This window comes from Giraffa tippelskirchi, chromosome 14 (assembly GCF_054371585.1).
Source record: "Giraffa tippelskirchi isolate mGirTip1 chromosome 14, T2T-mGirTip1v1.2.pri, whole genome shotgun sequence".
Taxonomy (NCBI): Eukaryota; Metazoa; Chordata; class Mammalia; order Artiodactyla; family Giraffidae; genus Giraffa; species Giraffa tippelskirchi.
In genome coordinates, this window is record NC_137288.1 from 41,461,776 (window position 1) to 41,481,328 (window position 19,553).

The following is a 19,553-nucleotide window of genomic DNA, read 5'->3' on the forward strand; positions in this document are numbered from 1 at the left end:
AAACAGAAAAACACCTCTTTACATTTATTCATTATGATTACACGTGTGCTTCTCCAATCCTACTGTAAATGATATTAATTTAGAGGCAGTGATTTTCCATCACCCTTTATGAAGTCTTGGTGTGCTTGCCCCTCATTGTCAGCACCCTGCCATGCTCTGCGTCTCCAGGACCCTCGGGAGCATCATCCATGTCTGAATTGAGTAAGTGTAATGTTTACCCAAGTCAGGGAGCTTAAGATGACCTAGAAAAATTCCTTCAGCTCTGGAGAATCCTTTTAGTTAATCTGGAGAGTTCTGGGGCCCAGAGTGCATCTTGAGTGGGTCTTGGAAAGCACAAAGTGGGTCTTGGAAAGCACATCTTTTGAAAAATGTTTTCATGTCAAGGGGAAATGCAAAAGGAAGGTAATGTATTCTGTGTGCAAGAACATTTTGTGAGTAGTGAAGTGTATATGTCATGGCATGGATGTCTCCTGGTACAAAACTTACATCCAACTTTGGTGTTCTCTGAATGCAGTCTAATCTGTTTTGATCTTGATAACCAATGAGGTTCTCCCTTGCAGTGGCCACAGATTTGATTTAGTGTCTAGAATTTTGCAAAGCTTCTCCTTTATTGAAGGAGAATCAGTGTTAGTGATAACAAATGTTACTTTTCTTTTAAAACACAATAGATGTTTGCAATTTGTTCTAATTTTTTTTTTCTGTTGAATTTTAGAGGAAGTTAAAAGATAATGATTTTTCCAGGTTTTCAGATGGCACTCTGATAGAAGGCTTTAGTGTAACAGAAGCAGACATTTTTGGATATCCTTATACTGATAATTTCCTTTACTAGAGGACTTATTTCAATCTTGTTTTAATTTCTGATTTGATAGCATCTTCCTTTACAAATTTCCATTTTAGTCAATTTGAAGATTCTGAAATCTCTGACTCATTCACTTAATATTTATTCTAAGATTATGACTCCATTATTAACAAGTAGATTAAATGTTGTTACTCACTCGTTGGTTTTTCCCAGTATGAACATACTTAGAACAGCAGTGTGGCCAATGTACCAGAAAACAATGATTATCTAAAATAGGAAAGATAAAATGAACATTTATTGCCAATTTGGCTACTTAATGCAAATAGCACCCAGGTTTCCTTCTTACAGTAGAAGATGAATAGATATGTCAATAGGTAATGATGACTGGTGATTACATTAATGATCATAATATAATGATAATGACAAAACTTTATTAAGAACAGGAGACAGGTACCATATAGAGCATTTCTCATGCATCATCTCATTTAATTTTCCCAGTTCTTTGCTTTTTCATCTATCAGAGATTGGTAAAGATGTTTGGGCATAATTTTGTGAGTGATCTGATGAACTCATCGATGCATTTCCTAAAAACACTATTACTCAAGCTTGAAACTTTAAAAGGGGCCGCTTTCACTGAAGATTTAAATTCTATCATTTTAGTTATAACACGGAAAATATGAAACTAGTTAAGCCTTTCTTATAATCCATGGCTCACAAAGGCAAAGTAATTTTAAACCCATACCAGCAAACTAAAAAGCCATTAAAGTTGAAACTGGAGTGTTAATTCAGCATCATAGATAATGCCATTTTGTTGAAACAAGCATTACACAGAATGTTTTCATATATATACGTGTCATATATGACAACCAACTTTCCTCATTCAAACTATTTCAGAACTTCGTACAGCATGGCATAGCAACATTTGACTTTTGCTTGAGAAGAGAGTATCATGTGCATATCAAGTCTACCTTTCCATGACTGCTTTGTATCTCTTTGTACATGTGGACACAGATGGGCATCAAATACTCTTGCTAACTTGGTGAATTAAAAACAAAATTTAATTTTAAAGTTCTTACAGAGAATTGTTAGTTTCCCAGAATTTTTTTGGCACATCTGACTGCCCCTCTATCACCCTCAATAGGCTAAAGAAATGAATACAGTAGAAATAATAAAAGGATGAATGGCTAAGTGCTGTGCTAATATAGGCACTATCTGATTGCATCTTGCAGCAACCCTGGGAGCCAGGTCATCTTGTTATCCCTCTTTTGTAGATTAAGACTCCGAATCATGGACATACTGAGTAATGCCTCCCAAGGTCACATGACTAGTGGCAAATGATTTTGAACTCGGGGACTTTCTTTTTTTTCCCCCAAACTTTAAACTTTTTATTTTGTACTGGGGTATAGCCGAATAACAATGTTGTAGTGGTTTCAGTTAAAGGGTCTCAGCCATACATATACATGTATCCATTCTCCTCCAGACTCCCCTCCCATCCAGGCTGCCACATAACATTGAGTAGAGTTCCATGTGCTATACAGTAGGTCCTTGTTGGTTATCTATGTTGATTATAGAGTCTGTAATACCCCCACCCCCACGCTTTATTTCTTTATTAATTCTATACATACATATGGTGTACTTTATGATGCAGGAGGTACCATGTCAGATGCTTCCCATTTATTATAATCTTTACAGCAATCTCAGCAAAGTGGCACTGTCGTCTGCCTTTGGTAAGCTAAGAAGGCTCAAGGTCAGCCCCCACCTTAAAAGATACAAAGATTTAAAGACTCATTGTCAGGGTCAGTTTTAAAACCAGAATTTAAAGCGATGTCTTCATTTTCTAGAATTTCAGGAGCTTGATTTATACTTTTCAAAGAGAAACAATCAACTTAGCGATCCTTTATTTATGCTGATTTTATAAAAAATAAAACCTTGAAAGATATCATTAGAAAACATGCCTGTTAAATTTTTTAAAGGCCACCATTGTATGTGAACCTTAACAAAGGATATGAAGCAAAAGCCTTGTGAAATGAAGTTTTCTACATTAGAAAAACATTTTTTGGTCAGAAAATTTTGTGGCAAATTTATCAATGTGGTAAATATGTCATTTACTAATAGGGCTGTTTGGGAGAAGACTTGTTTACACTGGAGAACTGAAGGAAATGTAATCCAAATTACAGGGCATAATTGATTCTCATTGATATTCTTGTAGTACCCTCTGGCTTATGTGCATCTCTAACATGATTATAAAAAAATACTCTGTGTCACTACCTATATAATTTATGTAAGATTATTGACTATTAATATATCAAAAGCTCTGATACTAATAGGAACTCTAGGTGAGTATGTGTGTGTGAGTATACATGTGTGTATATAAGTATACACACACATAACCCTGTGTGTGACCCACAAATCCAACTAGAGTTCACTTGCTTTTGAACATTGAATTTTTATTTTGAATTACTGATACCACTCATGTTCAAATATGAGCACAGAGCAGAAATTACTGCCTTGGGAGCAAACAATTTTTTAAGGTCTTTTTGAGTTTTCTTTTTTTGAGATATAGTTAACTTATGTTGTTCCTGCCTAGCTCAGTCGGTAAAGAAACTGCCTGTGATGCTGGAGACCTGGATTCAATTCATGGGTCGGGAAGATCCCCTGGAGAAGAAAATGGCAACCCATTCCAGTATTCTTGCTTAGAAAATCCCATGGACAGAGCAGCCTGGCAGGCTACAGTCCATAGGTCTGTAGTCCATCAGTCCATAGATCAAGAGTCGGACACGACTTAGCACTATCTTTCTTTTCTTTTCTTTTCTAACTTATGTTAGTTTCTGACGTACAGCAAAGTGATTCAGTTATATATATATATATGTATGTGTATATATATATATATTCATTTTCTTTTCCATTATATGTTATTACAATATATTGAATATAGTTTGTGCTACACAGTAGGACTTTGTTGTTTATTTTCTATATAGTAATTTGTATCTGCTAATCCCAAACTCCTAATTTATCTTTCCCCTACCCTGTTTCCTTGGGTAACTGTAAGTTTGTTTTCTACATCTGTGAGTCTCTTTCTACTTTGTAAGTAAATTCATTTGTATCATGTTTTAGATTCCACATATACATGATCGTTTGATCTATCTTTGTTTTCACTAACTTCACTTAGTATGATAATCTCTAGGTCCATCCGTATGACTGCAGGTTGCATTCTTTTTTATAGTTGAATGGTATTCCATTGTAAACTCTTAATTCAACAAGCTACATGCACCTCAGTGTTCATAGCAGCACTGTTTACAATAATCAAGACATGGAAGCATCCTAAATGTCTATCAATACATGACTGGATAAATATGTAATATTTAAGGTCTTTTAATTGATTACTTCTGCTTGAAGGATGATACATTGTGATGGAAAATATAAAGTTCAGAAAGGTTCTCCTCATGCTACATGTAAACGTTTCATGGAAAGTTATTGTTTTGGTTTGGTTTTAGTCTGTTTCATTTAGCTATGACCTTCTCACCTGTTTCAGAACTCTTTATTGGTTACTTGCTAAATTCCAGAGGAGTCGGTTGGTTAACTAGAGGGATGGAGTCCCTGACCTGGTGAAAATGGTGGGTTAGACAGACAGTTAACAAGTCATCATCCCAAATTGTGGTGAGGATGAAGGAAAAGACTTGTGACAGGCTGAGTCTCCAAGGTTGAGCAGGTCTTTGTCAGCTCGCAAAGGAAAGAGAGTCACGTGGATGCAGATGCTGCATAGAAACTGGAAGGTATGTAATATGGCGGTTACATAAGGCTAGCCCCGGGGTACATAGGTCATTAGCTTGGACAGGCCAAAGGTCTCTTTTCATGTATGGATGTGAGAGTTGGCTGAGTGCCGAAGAATTGATGCTTTTGAACTGTGGTGCTGGAGAAGACCCTTGAGAGTCCCTTGGACAGCAAGGAGATCAAACTAGTCAATCCTAAAGGAAATCAACCCTGAATACTCACTGGAAGGACTGATGCTGAAGCTGAAGCTCTGATACTTTGGCCACCTGATGTGAAGAGCCAACTCATTGAAAAAGACCCTAATGTTGGGAAAGATTGAGGGCCGGAGGAGAAGGGGGCAACAAAGGACGAGATAGTTGGATGGCATTACCAACTCAACGGACTTGAGTCTGAGCCAACTCCAGGAGATAGTAAAGGACAGGGAAGCCTAGCACAGCGCAGTTTATGGGATCTCAAAGAGTTGGACATGATTTAAGGACTGAGCAACAACAAAGGAGATTCAGCCAGTGCCCTGGGGCACTCCTATATGAAAGAGAGATAAGAAAGTGATAAGAAAAAGGCAGAAAAGTGGGAGAGGAACTGAAAGTTACTAACCAACACTAGATTGTGGGTGGGTGGGTGCAAGTTTAAGGTCAAGGGTATAAGGGATTCAAGGTATCATATGTGGCTGTGTGTTTCAAGACAAGCCCTCTACAGAGTCATTGACTTCAGCAATTAAGTGGTCATTGGTGACTTTATCAAAAGCAGTATCATAATTCCTATTGTCTAGTGAATTTCTAGAATCTTCAATTCAGTCACTCAGTTCATGTCCAACTCTCTGCGACCCCATGGACACACGCCAGGCTTCCCTGTCCATCACCAACTCCCGGAGCTTGCTCAAACTCATGTCCATTGAGTCGGTGGTGCCATCTAACCATCTCATCCTCTGTCGTCCCCTTCTCCTCCTCCCTTCAGTCTTTCCCAGCATTAGGGTCTTTTCTAATGAGTCAGTTCTTCACATCAAGTGGCCAAAGTATCGGACCTTCAGCTTCAGCATCAGTCTTTCCAATGAATATTCAGGACTGAATCTAGAATCTTAAAAGGGGAATTGACTGATAAGAAAGCTGTATAAAACTAGTCCCTTTTGCTAATGATAGTGGAACTACCATAGGCATCTTTCTTACCACCTTTAGGGTTACTAGTGAAGTCCCTGAGATGAAAAGGGAAAACGAGGGGAGAAAGCCTTCTTCAAACTACTTCAAGGAAATGGATAGAGTACATAGGCTCATCTCGAATTTTTAAGTGGTAGGATTTATCTTAAGTAGCTTATAAACAAAATTACTCAGGTTGGTTGCTGATTAAGAAAATGCACACCAGCTTATCGGAATGCCAGCGGTTTCTTAATTATTTAGCAGTAAAAGAGGTTTAATTCCTTGTCTGCTTTCAAGCTAATGGGGGCATAAAGGGAGGGTGAGTCAGGGTCCTGCAGATGCAGGAAGGTGAGGTGGCCTGCAGTCCCCAGTGTTCTGTTGTGAAGGCATTGATGATGCCTTATGTGATGGTTATGGACAGATGTGTTTCTGTCCGTCTGTCCCTGTTTCTTTTGCTCATTCACTTGCCCTTGTTAACTTTCTGCTTCATTCTCCTGGGAGCAGAGATGACCTTCCAGGTTGCACACACCTGCTTTTTTGCTCACTAGCACATTTTTAGTCTGTTCCTTTAGGAACTGGGAAATGCATACTTTCCCCAAAAAGGGAGGAGGGGGGAGGGAGCAAAAATTGGCAGAAAACCCTGCAAGAAAATGAGTTCGACAGATTTGTTCAGTTCTGGATTTCTGTCTTCCTGTTCCCTAAATCTGTCAGAAAAAGCTCAAGCCCTACCCCCACGATGAATAAAATCCCTAAGGCCACAGTCTGAAAAGAGGGGAGACACACATCATTTTCTCTCCAAATTATCAGAGGAAGATCCATGCAGACAGAACCAAGACACAAATCATTATCTTCAAATTATTGGCGGGAAATCAAATTAATGCTGGAGGCTTTAAGATGGGTGGGCTAATGTGGAGGAGGGAAAAAAATAATTGGAAAACAGAATGTCTCATGAATAATAAATAACGTAAAATCTAGTTGTAATTTAATCCGAATCCTACCACTGATGGATTGCTCATGATTAGCGGCGTGGCGTGCTTTTTGACCATTTCCTGAAATTTCACCTCTCTACCTATGCTCTCTCTCCTGAAACATTTATCTTAGGATGTTTAATTGCTTGTTTACACTTGGTTGTCTACAGTTAGGCCAGGAGCGCTGTGAAAGCTGAGACCAGGTGTACTGTGTTGTCAGTGCTCCACCCACAGTAGATGTTCCAGAAGGTTCCTTTGTGCATCAGAGAAAGTCAAGCCTTTTTTATTTCGAAGAGATTGATCTAGTGAGGGGTCCAGCTTTAGAACAGAAGCTGGACTAGTGGAGTTCCCTTTGCAGATGCCCTGACTCCATGCTTTGCTCTCTGCATTTGGGCCGTGGCTGCTACCAGGGCTGGTGGAGTTTATCTCTTGCAGCAGGATGGAATGACCCCTTGACTGGAGTGGGGAGTGGTGGTCAGTGGACCCCTACTGCAAAGCCCACCTCTGCACCAACACACAAGGACCTTAGCAACTTTTATATACTTTTTCCAGCCTTAACAACTGAGTAGGGTAATTATACCTACCTCCCTTGTCTGGTAATAAGACTCAAGATAATTACTATGAAACCACTTTATAAATGATGAAGGCAGTAGTTATAGTTGGGGTTGTAAGAGGGCAGAACAATAACTGCAAATACTATACTTCATGTGCAACGTTTACTCTTGTCAAGGTGCCTTATATAGAGAAGGTTATAGATAGAAGAAAGATAGATACAGAGAAAATGAAAGTGAAAGTATTAGTCGCTCCATCCTGTCTGACTCTTTGCAACTCCATGGACTGTAGCCTGACAGACTCCTCTGTCCATGGGATTTTTCAAGCAAGAATACTGGAGTGGGTTGTCATTTCCTTCTCCCGGAGAGCTTTCCAACCCAGGGATCAAACCCAGATCTCCTGCATTACAGGCAGATTCTTTACCATCTGAGCCACCAGGGAACATAAAGAGAATGTTATAGATAAATAGATTATAGATAGATAGATATACATAGATGTAGTGTAAATTTTCTGGATCTTCAGAGTTTCTGCCTAATTCAAAGCCATATCCCCCAACCACATCCCAGTTTTCCCATCTCTGATCCTGTGTACATGGGGTTAGCTGTGTGGCTGGTCACTATGTTTCTTATCCTCTGCTCCACTACCCTCCCCATCCCCCCACCACCACCTTGCCTCCTGGCTTCCTGTGGTTGGGGATGCACTGGAGGCCTTAAACTAGACCTTCACTTTTTTTGCATTATTCTCTATTGGGACACTGCTTGTGTATCACATTTTTAAATAGAGCCTCCAGGGAAATGGAACCTTCAGGGGTTTTCAAGGTCAAATGGAGGGTGAGGTACCTCGTTCTCCAGATACAGCCAGATAAGTTGGATGGTCAACACTGGACATAGTTCAGGCTCTTTATGGAGGCGACTCCACCCCCACATGAAAGGTGGTCGATGCCTCCATGTAGCTCACATTCCGGTGGGGCAGCTTACCTTTATGTGTGTGCTGTGTTGTACTGTACTGTGCTTAGTCACTCAGTTGTGTCCAACACTTTGGGACCCAATGGACTGGGCAGGCTCCTCTGTCCATGGGGATTCTCCAGGCAAGAATACTGGAGTGGGTTGCCATGCCCTCCTCCAAGGGATCCCGCCAACCTAGGGATTGAACCCAGGTCTACTGCATTGTGGGTGGATTCTTTACCATCTGAGCCACCAGGGAAGCCCAAGAATACTAGAATGTGTAGCCTATCCCTTCTCTAGGGGATCTTCCCAACCCAGGAATCCAACTGGGCTCTCCTGCATTACAGGCGGATCCTTTACCAGCTGAGCTACCAGGGAATCCCCATGTACTGTACTAACAGGTATCAAATAAGCTTATGAAAGCTCAGGGACTGAGAACCACTCATCTCCAGATAAGATATTGCATGTCTTTTATTCTTAGGATCTTAGGGAGGAGTGCTTAAGGCTGTCCACCTGAAAGATAGCCTGGAAAGTAAGGTTAAAATGAGTTGGTTGTCAATGGGTCTCTTGGTTTCGGACACTTGGAATGAAAAAATAGGATTACTATTACAGATGGAGGACAAAATGAGGAAGATAGTTCCTTTGGGAAGAATGAAATTCAGTTTCCATTGCGTAGGAGTACTATTGGAGGTTCAGAAAAAAACTGACTCTTTTTTTCCACTGAAAGAATAATCATATAGACCTTTTTTAAATTGTTGCCTTGAAAAAATTCTAAGGAACATGTCATTCTACATCAAGAAGACAAGCGAAGGGTAGCATTACAGTGTCAGTGTTATCAAATTTCTAAAATTGAAAATACTTACTGTAAAGATATATAGAAAATTTTTTGCATAAATTCTGAAATAATGTGCATCTTCCCAAGTAAAAATATGTGTCATGATTACTATAATCTCAAAATGATTGTTCTGAGTGAGCTTTCATGGTGGTTCTACTTCCTGTGGTAAACAGAAGTAATTCAATCATTTATCAGACTTAGTCTCAGAATTAAGGGAGTATCCAGGAATATGCTCCTTGAGTAATACATGACTATTCTCCAAAAATAGCAAGAGAAAGGAAGAATAAAGATGGTTTATTATATGGTAGGGAATGACTTGTCATTTTCTAATTTAATGTAAGTTTTTTATGTTATTAAACAGATTTCAGGTTGAATAGCCTTTCACCAGCTTGGTGCCTACCAGATTGTGTCAAATTAGTCACTAGTTAATGGAACAGCCTGGGATGTAGTTCACCATGATGAGTTAGTTCTTGGCTCCACGGCTCTTTAGCTAGAGGGCATTTCTTGTCAACCTTTTTAAGACCAAGTTTAGTCTTAAAACTTCTGCTACTGATTGATAGTAGCTAATGTCACTGTCTTCATGTATGAACATTAGGTGTCATAACCTTGCCACAAGGCTTAATGAAGCTATTTTGGTCATGCTGTTAACACTTCTGCTTTTAATACCAAGTGTCTGCATTATCGGCTGTATGAGTAAAGTCGGTTTATTTTTAATTTGTTGATAAGTTTTGTGCTGGTTGAGAACATTTATCTGAGTGTTCCTTCTCAGATTGTTCAAAGTGGTCATGATAGTGACATTACGAGTGTTTGTATGTGTGTACTTGTTAATTTCACTTACTTGAAGCCTCAGAAATGCACACTGACTACTTATCATTTGGACTCTCTGGAACATTCTTTGTGTTTATAAATAACCACCATCCTTGCTCATAATGTTGACAACTTACAGCAGGCAACCCTGATGTTTTTGTTTCCTCTTCTGCACTGCTGCTGCTGCTCTTGCTAAGTCACTTCAGTCGTGTCCGACTCTGTGCAACCCCACAGACAACAACCCACCAGGCTCCCCCGTCCCTGGGATTCTCCAGGCAAGAACACTGGAGTGGGTTGCCATTTCCTTCTCCAATGCATGAAAGTGAAAAGTGAAAGTGAAGTTGCTCAGTCGTGTCCAACTCTTAGCGACCCCATGGACTGCAGCCTAGCAGGCTCCTCCATCCATGGGCTTTTCCATGCAAGAGTACTGGAGTGGGGTGCCATCGCCTTCTCCGTCTTCTGCACTAGCTTTCAAAATTTGAAATGCTGTGTGAAGTGCTTGGGGATGAGGGATCTTCTCTTTACTCCTCCAGATCTATTCCAACCAACCAATGGGGCTCCTTTGTCCTCTGTTTCTGGATGGATTTAGCCAATGAAATCCTTGGTAGAGAATCAATTTGTAGATTCCTAAAACATGAAACTCAGAAGTAATTTTTATTTCACCATTACTAGACAATCCATCATTTCATAAGTGAGAAAACTGAGGCCAGTATAAGGTGGATCAGTCAGGCAGTCCAGTCACTCAGTCATGCCTGCCTCTTTGCAGCCCCATGGACTACAGCACGCCAGGCTTCCCTGTCTATCACCAACTCTTGGAGCTAGTTCAGACTCATGTCCCTCGAGTCGGTGATGCCATCCAACCATCTCATCCTCTGTTATCCCCTTCTCCTCCTGCCTTCAATCTTCCCCAGCATCAGGGTCTTTTCCAATGAGTCCAATAAGATGGATAGTCTTGCTTTTAACTATTACACCTAGATTCTCAGGGACATTTAGTACTTTGACCATAATCGTGAACAGAAAGTAAATTATTTTACTTTGTGGAGAGGATGCTTTATAGAGCTTGATAGGATGACTTATCATTAGTCAAGAAAGTAAAACAAGGTAAAAGTTACTATTTTAAAAAGCAGTCAGTTGGAAGTAGCCCAGATGTCTACCAGCTGATGAATGGGTCCATAAACTGTGGTATAACCATCTAAAATAATACCGTTCAGCCACAAAAAGAAATGAAGTTCTGTTAATTTTACAACCTGGGTGAATCTTGAGAACATTATGCTAAGTGAAAGAAGCCAGTCACGAAGGACCTTATATTCCATTTATATGAAGGTGTCTAAGGGAGGTAGCGGAGAAGGCAATGGCACCCCACTCCAGTACTCTTGCCTGGAAAATCCCATGGATGGAGGAGCCTGGTAGGCTGCAGTCCATGGGGTCGCTAGGAGTCGGACACGACTGAGCGACTTCACTTTCACTTTTCCCTTTCATGCACTGGAGAAGGCAATGGCAACCCACTCCAGTATTCTTGCCTGGAGAATCCCAGGGATGGCGGAGCCTGGTGGGCTGCCATCTATGGGGTTGCACAGAGTCGGACACGACTGAAGCGACTTAGCAGCAGCAGCAGCAGCAAGGGAGGTAGACCTATAGAGGCAGAAAGTAGATCAGTAAATGGCCTAGGGTTGGATGATAGAGTTGGGCTGAGGGTGATAAGGGAGGTGATGGCCAAGAGGGGCAATTTCCTTTCAGGTAAATTTTTATTGATTGCGGTGGGATTTCCCTAGCGGTCCAGTGGTTGAGACTTCATCTTCCAGTGCACGGGGTGTGGTTTGATCCCCAGTTGGGGAGCAAAGATCCCGCATGCGTTGCGACCAAAAAACCAAAACATAAAACAGAAGCAATATTGTAACAAACTCAATAAAGACTTTAAAAGTGGTCGATATCAAAAAATCTTTAAAAAAATAAAATTGATTGTGATAATGTGAGTACAACTCTGTGAATACAACAAAGTCTGTTGAATTGTATGCTTTAAATGGGTGAATTGCATAATGTGTGAATTACATCACAATAAAAGTATGAAAAAATGTCAATGTCACTAGAAATAAGGAACAAACAAAACCAAAACTATAAACACACAAATATATGCATTATGAGTTTACTAAGACTCGCTTTCAGAATCTGAATTTTGAAAATAAATTTCTGATTATTATCATTACCAGGAAGTATGTAAATCCATGTCATCTACTTGTTAGTACATTTATAGAGTTTGTTTTCCCCTCCAGTTTATGAGGTTTTGTTTTTATAAGTTTGCTGGTTTATGAGAAGAAAGATCCAAGTGGAACACTAAATTTCGATAATGCTTTTAAGACTTTTATTTCAAGTGTTAGTTGAAATTTACTTTGGTTTTTTATATTTTGTGAGCTTTGGCAGTTCTTTCATATTGAAGGAGCATGTATATTAATGCTGCAAGAGTTGAACCTTCTAAATGCTAAATGTGTTCATGTTGTGGATTTCAGATTCTGACAATAAACATTTTTGTAACTTACAGATTAATTTTTTTTTCCATCTGATCCAATGGTAAAACTTATCCCTTGTACCATTCAGATTCAAGTTGACTATAATAGAAATCATTATTCAAACAGTAGAGTAGCACCAGTCTTTCAGTGGCACCTAAACTGAAAAGAGAATTAATAAAATGGTTTTAATTACATGCTTGTCTGTTTGATAGGCAGTAAAAAAAAAAAAAAGGGAGAGTTTTGCCTTTGAAAAGTGAAAGGAGTCTATTTGGAAAAGGGGGTTGTCAATACAATTCCATGCATTGCGATCAGGAATTATTCTGAAAACTGTTGATGCATTAAACATAAGAGCCTTTGTTCGAACTCTTGCTCTAAAGGTGGCAACCTTACAATCTAAAAATACTCTGATTAGAAATAAAAGTATTACTTTAAATCATGTAAAATCACTGTTTCTCTTTATGAAATATCTGCAGTTTTGACATTCATTTGTAACTAGTTTTGAAGATAAAATTATTTTATATTTAGTATCTTCTTTGGCTGTGTCTTTTCTTTTTCCTGTGTGCAGCTAAAGTAGGTCATTCAGTTCAATTCAGTTGCGTTATGACTTTTCAGATGAACATTTTGAACTTAAGAAAAATTCTTTTAAAGCCAATGATTAAGTACTTTCAAATGGTTATCATAGAGAGTTGTGGCAGAAATTGACATGTAAATCTTGAAACATAGCAGACTCTCAAATATGTGATGAAGAAGTAGGGAAAGTGGAGGGGGGCTTTGTAGCTCCAAACCCTACCACCTCCCACTACTACTTTAACCAGAAAGCCCCAGAACGCCCCTTTCCTGAGATTTACTGTGTGTCTCAAGGAATAATCATCAGAGCCTGTGGAGAGTGAAATTAAACTTTGTGATCTTTTTCAAACACCCAGACAGCATTCAAGTCTGGCATTGCCTGTAAGAAATAAAGGGCTTCCCCGGTGGCTCAGCAGTAAAGAATCTGCCTGCGATGCAGGAGCCACCGGAGACACAGGTTCAATCCCTGGAGGAGAAAATGGCAACCGACTCCAGTATTCTTGCCTGGAGAATCCCATGGACAGTGGAGCCTGGTGGGCTACAGTCCATGGGTCACAAAGCGTCAGACACGACTAAAGTGACTTAGCTTGCACACATGCGTGAGAAATAAATGCTCCTGATGGTCCTTTTCTGAGGCATTAATCACCTCATTACCCAGGGAACTGACTGAGGTCTCCCTGTATCTCTAAGATGCCCTTGCTTATGGTCTCCTGCAGAATTTAATATTGTAGAATTGGACGGGATGATGATGATGACGATGACTGCCATGGAGATATTGATGTAATATCTCCTATAATGTCAGCACTCTGGGAAAACAAGGAACCGATTCTGTAGTAAGTGACCATGGATTTCCTTGGAGGTTGACAATGACGGGATTATCAGTGTAGCCAGCATTCTTAGCACTTGAGCCAGTGTCTGAGAATGTAGAACAGTAATCCCTCTTCCATATTAGGAGAGGGAAGCATTTATATTTGAAAATAGCAGTCCTTTCAAAGAATTTCTCTATGACATTTGCTCTGGGATGGACTCTTTTTATCATATAACTCGAGTGCTTTTCTGGGTAACACGTCTTCTGTTATTAAAGCATTGTTTTGGATACCCTTTAATGAATGTATTACCTGCATCCTAATATCTGGGTGTTATATTGTATAGATTCTCAATTGTGATGCCTAATAGAGTTGAGATCCTGGTTTGGTCTTGGCTTAGATCTTATCATGTCTCTGAACAGTTAAGTGTCAACAGGAGATAAATCCCTTAGTGGCTGAGTTTCTGGCTCCCCTCCCAAGAGCTCCCTTTCTGAACGGGACTGAGGAGTGTTGAAATGAGCTACCAACGGAGGTCAGTATAATTTATAGTTTTTTACTAGCCACCAAGCATAGCACTTGAGTTGTAGCACAACACCATTTGTGACATTCGTGGGTCTGAAAAATCTGATAATGGTAGGCAACTGCTAACCAAGAAGGGACCTGAAAATTCATGGTCTTGAACAGAACAAGCCAAGGGAGTAGGAAACAGTAGAGGCAAGTTCATCACGAAACTAAGGAAGTTGGACGTTCAAGGCTCCTCACTTTTAGGCCCTGAGTGGAACTTATTGGGGGTCATTCCAAAGTGTCCTCTGAGGGGATGAGAAGCTAGGTTGTCATCTGAATACATTTCTGGTAAATGGTTTGAAGAAAAGGAAAAGAATAAATGAATATGGTAACCATGCCAGAAGTATTCAGAAACCTGAAGCCCTGTTTAACAAAAACACAAAGTATAAGATAAAGTGAATATTTACTTAACATGAGAAAAATAAATCTCCAGAATTACTGGAGCCTTAAGAGATTCAGGTCTCTTTCTTCTGAGATATCTCAGAACTAGGGGAAGTGGCCCTATTTGTTCCTGTTTTTCTACTTTAGGCTTCCGTGGTGGCTCAGACAGTAAAGAATCAGCCTACAATGCAGGAGACCTGGGTTTGATCCCTGGGTGGGGAAGATCCCCTGGAGAAGGGAATGGCTACCCACTCCAGTATTCTTACCTGGAGAATCCCATGGACAGAGGAGCCTGGAGGGCTACAGTCCAGGGTGGTCATCACAAAGAATCAGACTCAACTGAGCAACTAACACTTTCACTTTCTTTCTACTTTAGTTTCTAAATGTTTTCTTCTTTCGTTTCTTTTCTTTCTTCCTTTCTTGCTTTCCTCCTTTCTTTTTTTCCCCTTCCTTCCTTCCTTCCTCTCTCTTCCTCTGTTTCACCCTTCCTTCCTTATTTTCTTCTTCATTATACTCTGGTATATCCCCATAAGCTCTGGCTGGTATTTCATGGAAAAATTTCTCTCTTAGGAAGCCAGTGAAAGGAAAAGACTGGGGCAAACTATTCTAATTCCCAGAGATCACTTCCATACAATCCCCAGATTCAGAAGCGAGTCTCCTTTTGAGACAGGAGGGAAACAATCCCGCTCCCTTCTCCCTCCCCCTCTTTACAGAATTCTTAGGTTTAAGAGATTTCCAGATGTTTCTCATCCAGACATGTCTAGAGAAATAAATGAAAGACAGCATATATTTTAACTTGTTTTGGCTGTTAACGCCTCTCAGGCAGGCAATAAATATTATATTACTTTTTCCTTTGCCCAAGTCCATCTTAATGATAGCATACCTTGGGGCTGGTGGTAGGCAGTCTAATGTGTTGTTAGTGATTTTTGAAGATTGGAGAATATCAGCGATTGCCAATAATAATAGGAGTCTCCTTTAGGAAGAAAATGTAGAAAAACCCATTAATGCTTTTTGAAGCAAGAAAGAGGATAGTTTCGTCTACAAATCCAGGGACGTGTAGCTTAAATGGTGTGAAGTTTTATACATACACAGTTCCGCTGTCAGATCTGTCCTAGCCAAGGGAATTTGTCTCAGTAGACACCCCGCTGCAGATCATTACTGGGTTCAGGCTGCACTTTATGGCTTTCTGAAGCTATAGGCCTCCTGCTGGCTTCTAGTTTTGCATGTAGATGAGAAAGGAACCCTTGTAAAAGTTTTTATTAGGATGTTTTAATGATGCTTTCCTGTTCCATCATGGGGGAGAGGGATCTGCCAGAGTGCTGGGTGTGTGCCCCCATAAATAACTTGCCAGAGGTTCCCGTTTGTATTTATTTCAGATGAGAAGGACTGCTTCTCCTTCCACCCACCCACCCCCCAAACAATGGGATGTTCTTCTGCCCTTGGTCCACATACTCCCTCCCTAGTTGTTGGGTCCTGAATCCCTGCCCACTTTTCTTTTTTTTTTTGACATCAAATAGTGACTGTGTTATGTGTTAGTTGTTCAGTCGTGTCCGACTCTTTGCGACCCCATGGACTGTAGCCCTCCAGGCTCCTCTGTCCATGGAATTCTCCAGGCAAAAACACTGTGGAGTGGGTAGCCATTCCCTTCTTCATGGGATCTTCCTGACCCAGGGTTTGAACCTGGGTCTCCTGCATTACAGGCAGATTCTTTACCATCTGAGCCACTTACAGTAGTAATGAAATACTCAGTAGAATGGTTGAGATTCAAAATGTAGGAAAAGTATTGTCAACATTGCTATCGCCCTATAACAATTTGAGGGTGTGATTTTTGTCCAAATCCTTTTTCATGAAACAAATGGAATTTTACAAAGCTATATGCTTTTATTTTGTAGAAAATCACCATTAAAATGACTGACTTAAAAGGGAATGGCTACTTTTTAAAGCACTGCGTTTTTTGTTTTGTTTTGTTTTTATGATATAGTAATAAAGTCTGAACAATTTGAGAGCCTGTTAGGCTTTTATGAAATGTGAATTTCACAATTAGTGATGCTCCATTCTATGTTTTTGCTTAACGTTTTATCATTAAAATTTGGAAAGTTTTCATATACACAGCCACCTGGTTTCATGTGAATGTGGTATCTGTTTGCATTGTTCACTGCCTGGTGTGGGTTACCTGATTGACAGTATTGAGCGCTGTATTAAAGATAGTTTTATAATTTAAAGAAAGCCTCAGAATTATAAGAATTTTCATCTGTAGTCTGCTATAAAAACAATGAAGGCACACAAAACTGAGACTCCATTGTTGACTCAAGTTGACTATATTAGATTATAAATTGTAGTCTATTAGTTGAATGTTCTGTAGTTTTTGTTGAAAACATCACTAGATCCTTTCATTTAGTGGACAAGTGCATGAAAAGTTGCCAGGAGCCTACCCTATTCTATTCTGTTCCCTTCCTTTTGAAACAATGTTAGCCACTTTTTTAAAATTAAAAGAGAAATAAATGGCTAGAAAAAAAGATTGAATATCTCACAAATCTATGGCAAGAAACAAAGCTGCTCATTGCAGCTGTCTGTAAAATTTAAAGACAGGAACAAACCAAATGACTATTAAGGTGGGGGCTGGTTGAATAGATTATAGTACATGCATCTGAACAAGTACTTTGTGACTATAAAAGGGATGAGGGCTGTCTATAAATTTCTGTGGAGAGATCTCTTGAATAAAAGAAGTGGAAACAGCACAGCCCAGGAAAGTATACTTAAATAAATAGTGCTACTGCTTATCTAAGAGGGCATGGGGGTGATTTATGTATTTGACTCCAAAAATGTGTCCATATTTTACATAAGTATAAAACAAAGTCGATAAAATGAAAGCAACTCTTATACAAGAAATAAACAAACTCATTGTATATCTAGTTGCTGGTCTGACCAGTCAGAGACGAATCATTTCAAATGACACAAAACCACAGAAGTCTGACTCTACAGCCTCAGCTGATTATACTCTTAACATCTTAAAGGAAAAAAAAAGAGGCAAAAGAAATTTTCAATGTTCTCACAATCTTATTTAGTAGCAGTGTTAGTTTGGGAACTGTTGTGCATATTATTGTGGGTCTAGCAAATAAGGGACCATGTTTTTGATCAGAAGGAAGATAGAGGTGTGAGATCAGTATGATTGTATAAAAAGTCCTGACACTCTGAGTTTAGTCAGAAATATCGAAATGAATTTATTTTTTTAAAGATCTTTTAATTTTAAATCTATATTTTAATTGAAGGATAATTGCTTTCCAGAATTGTGTTGGTTTCTGCCAAACAACAAGTATCAGCCATAGGCATACATATGTCCCCTCCCTCCTGAACCTCCCTCCCATCTCCCTCCCCATCTCACCCCTCTAGGTTGTCACAGAGACCCTGTTTGAGTTCCCTGAGTCACACAGCAAATTCCTATTGGCTGTCTTTTTTATATATGGCAATGTAAGTTTCCATGTTACTCTCTTCATACATCCCACCCTCTCCTTCCTCACCCAATACTGTGTCCATAAGTCTGTTCTCTATGTCTGTGTCCCCATTGCTGCCTTGCAAATAATTTCATCAGTACTGTCTTTCTAGATTCTACATATATGCATTAGTATACGATAATTGTTTTGATGTAGACCATTTATAAGGTCTTATTTGAATTTGTTACAATATTACCTCTGTTTTATGTTTTGGTTTTTTGGCCGTGGGGCATGTGGGGTCTTAGCTCCCCAACTAGAAATTGAACCTGCACCCTCTGCATTGGAAGGCAAAATCTTAGCCACTGGATAGCCAAGGAAGTCCCCAAATGAATTTATTTTTAAAATGCTGATTTCTTAAAGTCATCCTTTAAAAGTACCTAAAAACAATGATCATCCATCTAAGTAGCCAAGAGTACACTGGAGTCCACACTGAGGTTTACTGGAAGGAACCACTTTGAAGGAATGGCTGATTTCACATGTATGGCAAGAAGTTAACTGAAAAAAATGCACAACTTAATAGTAGAGAATTATGTTTTAGTCAGTGGATATACTGAGGACTTAAGCCGTTGTCTAGTCAAAGCTATGGTTTTCCCAGTAGTCATGTATGGATGTGAGAGTTGGACCATAAACAAGGCTGAGTGCCAAAGGATTGATACTTTCAAAACCTGTGGTGTTGGAGAAGACTCTTGAGAGTCCCTTGGACTGCAAGGAGATCACACCAGTCAATCCTAAAAGAAATCAACCCTGAATATTCATTGGAAGGACTGATGCTGTAGCCGAAGCTCCAATACTTTGGCCACCTGATTCGAAGAACTGACTCATTGGAAAAGACCCTGATGCTGGGAAAGATTGAGGGCAGGAGGAGAAGTGGGTGACAGAGGATAAGATGGTTGGATGGCATCACCAACTCAATGGACATGAATCTGAGCAAGCTCTGGCAGATAGTGAAGGACAGGGAAACCTGGCATGCTGCAGTCCATGGGGTCCCAAAGAATCGGACATGACTGAGCAATTGAACTGAACTGATGGGCCTGGGAGACAGCCTCTTAGATAGATATTAATAGCTCTTAGGGGCAGTTGTGAAGAGGTAAGGGAGGAGCCAGGATAGTTTTTCCATCAAAAACCAGGTAGTTGAAACAACAAAAGATTATGTTAATTAAAGAAAACAAGGTATCTGAAGTTAATGAATTTAGCGCTTTTCTATGTATGGGAAGATGCAAGAGTCTGAGCTCATTGAAATCATTCCTTGCCTATGCACCTCAGTTATCTAAGGCCAGTATCCTGGTTTCCTCCATCCTGACTGTCCTCTGGGTACACAGCTGGGGCTGCAGTGGTTGATGGCAGAAACATCCTTTGTTTATTGACATGGTAGGTGACATTCTTTGTCCACAGATATTTGAGATGACTTGGAATATCTTGTTGCGCTACCACACA

At 39.8% G+C, this 19,553-nt stretch overlaps 1 protein-coding gene across 4 annotated transcripts in view; it reads left to right on the forward strand.

The window, feature by feature from the left end:
* CDH2 (cadherin 2) overlaps positions 1 to 19,553 on the forward strand; it is a 394,092-nt gene that overhangs the window by 258,859 nt on the left and 115,680 nt on the right. The window contains exon 1 of one of the 4 annotated variants that reach the window (XM_081563144.1): positions 4,343 to 4,572. The exons of the other annotated variants lie outside the window; for them this stretch is intronic. The gene's annotated coding sequence lies outside the window, so the exon portion shown is untranslated. Of the gene's footprint in view, positions 1 to 4,342; positions 4,573 to 19,553 lie in introns of those variants that run through there. 4 annotated transcript variants of the gene reach the window in all.